The 4,692-nt window shown below is 52.3% G+C and overlaps 1 long non-coding RNA gene across 1 annotated transcript; it reads right to left on the reverse strand.

The window, feature by feature from the left end:
• Positions 1–331: 331 nt before the first annotated feature.
• Positions 332–4,282, reverse strand: LOC131402268 (uncharacterized). Its single transcript, XR_009218482.1, has 4 exons — positions 4,179–4,282; positions 3,346–3,437; positions 825–860; positions 332–458 (listed from the first exon to the last, which is right to left on the reverse strand). It is a non-coding gene; the product is annotated as an uncharacterized LOC131402268 (long non-coding RNA).
• Positions 4,283–4,692: the final 410 nt, after the last annotated feature.

A 4,692-nucleotide genomic window follows, 5' to 3' on the forward strand; every position in this document is an offset into this window, starting at 1 on the left:
GGTGCCTCTCCCCGAAATATTCCACATTGTATTATAATGGTGTGTTATTTTCACAAGACTAGGGGCTCTCTGAGGGCTGGCCTTAGACTAAATCGTTGGTATAATCTTTGTGATCAGCATGATTGCCCTAAAACCAGAATTTCACACCCTGGATTCCCAGCTCCTGGATCACAACTGGCTCATGGGGAGTGGGGCCAGAGAGCTTCTCTTGGTAAGGAAAAGGGGCCCCCAGATACCTGTGGTGGCTTCTGGTGGCACAGGTGATGATCAAGTATGCAGGGACGTGGTGGCCAGCTCGGGAGCTGTGGAGAGGGCTGTCATCAGGGAGGGACAGAGTGGGAGGAGCCCCGAGGCTCACACGGGCTCCAGCACTGGCTGTCTCAGGACCACCATTCACAGGTGAAGCATAAATGAGAGTGAGGGGACGGGTGACTGTGTGAGTAGAGGGATGAGCAAGCCTGTGGATGAGAGGAGCCCGAGAGAGAGAGATAGGTGAACAAGAGTGACTGAACTCGGAGGAGAGACAGATAGGCAGAAAAATGGGCAGATGGATGGGATACCTGGAAAAGGAGGACCAAGGGCGGCGCTTTAGCAGAATTAAAGTGAAAACCACGTGGGGTCAGAATGTGGTGGAGAACATGTCTGTGTCTAAGGCTTTCTCACACTGGGCTGGGACTCTCCACCAGAACCCGGGAGGGAGAGAAGGGATGAATTAGGGCCCTTCCAGGTCCTTCCCTCACCAAGGACAGCAGGTGAAGGAGAACAAGTGCTCCCAAACTCCAAATGCAGATGGGACCCAGGAGATCAGGGCCAGGAATACTCACTGTTGGTAGTCGGGGCCACGGCTCCATAGGTGTAACCTGTGGAGAGAAGGCGAGAGGAGCTGAGCAAGAGTTGGAGTGAACATAAAGAATTAAGGGAGAGGAAGGATGTAGGGACCTTTGTGGGAAAAGCAGAGGGGAAAGCAGCGGGGACGAGTGGAGGGGTGTTCAAGGGGAAGGCAATGAGATGGAAGGTGGCTGGACCCAGTGATCACACAGTGATGAGAAGACTGAACCCAGACCAGGAGGATAGAGAGATGGCTCATAGCTCACTTTAGAGCAATGGAGGGAACACAGAACTCTGACTGGGAGAGACAGTGTGGCTGTAGCACAGCCCCTCACCACTGACGTAGAGGCTGTCCCAGTCCAGGGTGAAGGAGCCCAGGTGGGTGACGCGCTGAGTCTCATGGCTCAGCTCCCAGTAGAGTCACTCTCTGTCCAGCCCGGGACATGCTGGGGTCAGAGTGGACGGTGCACATGATGTCCACCCCAGTGGCTGCCCCACCCTTCTCAAGCCTGGGGGAGGAAGATCATGGGGATGTGGAATACTGAGCAGGGTCGTTCTGGGTGTGGAAAGCGAGAGAGGGGAAGGGAGGAGGGTAATGGAGATGCTGAAGGGGCTGCTCTGATGCCTGGAGGGGCTCTCCTAGGTGTCTCCCGTGTGAGACAACCCCCTCACAAGTAAGGCCTGACTTCTTTTAGGGTGTGGAGGAGGGGCCTGTGAGTGGCAAAGAGGGGTGAACACACAGACCTGGGTGAGGGGGCGCCTGCAGGTCTGCACGGACAACAGTGAGAACAGTCAGTGCCCTGTGCCATCTGACACATGCAGGCAAGAAAGTACCGTTATGTTCTCTCGGTTCTACACTCCAAGGTCTTTTCTTTCTACTTCTTTCCTACTCCACAGCCATCACCCAGGCCTAGGGAACAATCATCTTATTCTTAATCTTATTGCCAGCACCTCCCATCTTGCCTATTAAGTCTTCATTCTTAACCATGAAGTCCATTTTAACCCACATGCTTAGACCAAACGATAATCACATCATCCTTCTACTCGCATCTCTCCAGAGGGTTCCCACTGGTCTTAGAACAGAGTCCCAGTCACCCTTGATCTGGTCCTGCCTGTCCCCCCTCGCCGGTGTGGCTCACACCCCTACCCCTGTGTTGACTCGGCTCAGCCATCCTTCTTCTCAGTTCATGGACACACCAGGCTCTCTGCTTCAGGGGTGTCCTCATGCGGGTCCCTCTGCCTGAAACGTTTTCTTGAACACACTCCCACACCCTCACTCCAGTCTAACCCTCCGACCAGCTAAATCCAGTCCCAACTCCAGCTCTCAAGCTAAATATCAGCCCTTCTCAAGAGGGCTTCTCTGCCCCCTCAGGTTGATTCCCCTTGTGCCAAACTCCCACATCACTCTCATCATTAACTTTTCAAAATCCAAATTCCCAAATACAATATAAATTCCATGGAGGTGGGACAAGGTCTCTCTGGTTCTCCAGGTCCCCATGCATGTGGCCCAGGGCCTGGCTCATGAGATGAGGAACCATCCCGGTTTGTCTAGGACTGTCCTGGTTTGAACACTAAACGTCCTGTGTCTTGGAAAACCCCACTGTCCTGAATAAACGAGGATGGTTGGTCACCATTAATTATACACTCAGAGACTATCTATTGCATGACAAGCACACATTCCCCTCAAGAACATCACAGGAAAGCTAGAATGAAAAAGGCACACACACATACACACACAATTAGAAGAGGTCAACAACTAAATACAAAATTACTTAACAAGATTCTCTGCAACATGAATCACCAGACCGTTATTTCAGAAAAGTTTCAAGAAACAAAGTTAATTCCCTTTACAAGGCAAGGTGGAGAGGACAGTCTTTTTGGAGACTAGCGCCCTTCTCTTCAATCTACAGTGTTGCTTAGTACTCCTCCAAATGATTTGGAATGTCATAAAGAAAAAAATGCTCAAAATGAATCTGGTTACTGGCAAATTCAATTTTAAATTTGTTATTAATACAAAGAAGTTCCAATCATTTTTTTCCCTGAATGCTCCTTTATTTCAAATTTATGTGGAGGATTTATAGGACTTTAGAAATCAAATTGAATGGGTCTAAGGAATGTTGCTGAGTATCGCTGCTAATATTTCATGGGATGTCTTCTAATACTACATACACACGCAAAACATTTCTGTAGTTATATTATATATAAATCCTGACTTTTGAGTATTATGCAATGCAAGTAAATCTATATTTTCTACTATAATACACATTTGCAGTTATTTAGGTTTGTTTCATATGTTTTTATTTGCATATAACTGTACTTACTGAAATATTTACCACACAGAACCACACACAGTTTACCATCTTTCCATCCATCAAACATCAATAATTTTTCTCAAGATACCTTCACTCTCAGTGACTCCAGGTGGTGACAACCCGAGCCCAGGAAAGCTCACTAGCAGGTCTTCTGCACAGCGGAGGCTGCCGGAACCTGTTGGTACCAGGTCCACAGGGTACTCACCTGGTCACACAGAAATCCATGGATCAGCGAGGACAGGTGGCCCCTGAGCCTGGTTTCACCTCAAACTTGAGGTCCACGGATGCTTTTCGTGTCTGAGGGGGGAAAAAAAGTGCAAACAAGCTTTTGAGGCCTTTTATAGGGTGTTGGATGGAAAGGCCAACCCCATTCACTTTTCTTTTTTTGTATTTACTGATTTAACTGTAAGTGTTGGCTGTGGCTGGATTTTCCCGATTCCTATCCAGCCGTCTGCTGCTCCCCGAGATGGGAGAAAGCAGCTTCGTGCTGTGTGTACTTGAGTCACTCAACTCACTTGGCTGGACAGAGACTTTTTGGTGACTCTGGACCCTTTAAACAAGCTTGTCATTTAGGGACCCTGTAAGGGACTCGCTGACTTGTCAACAATTTCCACACTTCATTCAGGGCTCGGGAGATTTTCAGGCCCTGGAGCAGGTTTCCCAACCTCGGCACAACTGACATTTGGGTCCGGATAATTCTCTGTTAAGCCGTCCTGGGCCCTGGAGGACGCTGAGCAGCATTCCTGCCTCTCCCTCTAGATGCCAGGAGCGCCCCCATTAGTAACAACCCAAACATTGCCTCCAGAAGCGGCTAAAGCCCCCTGGGGACAAAATCACACGGAGGACGGTGACGGGGACTCTGAGGAGGGGACGGTGGCGCCCGGAGCCAGGAGGAAGAGCAGCCTCGGGGGCCCTAGCGAACAGCCCTGGGGAAACGGGGCTCCGGGGGGACGGAGGGACGCCAGGCCCTGACAGGGCTGCCCGCCGCCCAGGCCCCTCCCTGGACCGCGACTGGAGCCGGGACCGCCCGCCGCTCACCGAGCCCCGCCCCTGAGGGCGAACATCCACGGGAATGCGGTCCGCGCCGAGAAGACGGAACACACCGCACAGAACGCCCGCTCCATCCATGCCGCCGCCCGCGCTTCCGGTTCCGGTCTCGGGTGGGCGTTCGGGGAGGACGAACGTTTGGGGGCTGCGGGTTGAGGTGGCGGGCGGGGCGAGGCCGTGCACCCCAGCCTCACAGGAGGTGTCTAGTTTCTAGAGTGAGTGAGAAGCTGGAAAGCGGGCTGGGTCACCACCAGGGACAGGGACAAAATCTAGGGGCGGGGCTGTGTGCGGGAACCAGTTCTAGGGGCGGGCTGTGGGCGGGACAAGGCTGTGAGTGACAGCAGGCCGGGGAGGCAGTTTTATGGGCGGGAACAAGGGTGCAGGCAGGGCAATGAGCCGGGACCAGGCTGTGGGCGGAGGCAGGCCCAAACGTTGTGGGCAGAGACCAGTTCCAGGGGCGGGAAGAGGCGGGGGTGTGGCTGGAATAATTCAGGCAGACTTCACA

Source organism: Diceros bicornis, assembly GCF_020826845.1.
Source record: "Diceros bicornis minor isolate mBicDic1 chromosome 39 unlocalized genomic scaffold, mDicBic1.mat.cur SUPER_39_unloc_1, whole genome shotgun sequence".
In the NCBI taxonomy this organism is placed as follows: Eukaryota; Metazoa; Chordata; class Mammalia; order Perissodactyla; family Rhinocerotidae; genus Diceros; species Diceros bicornis.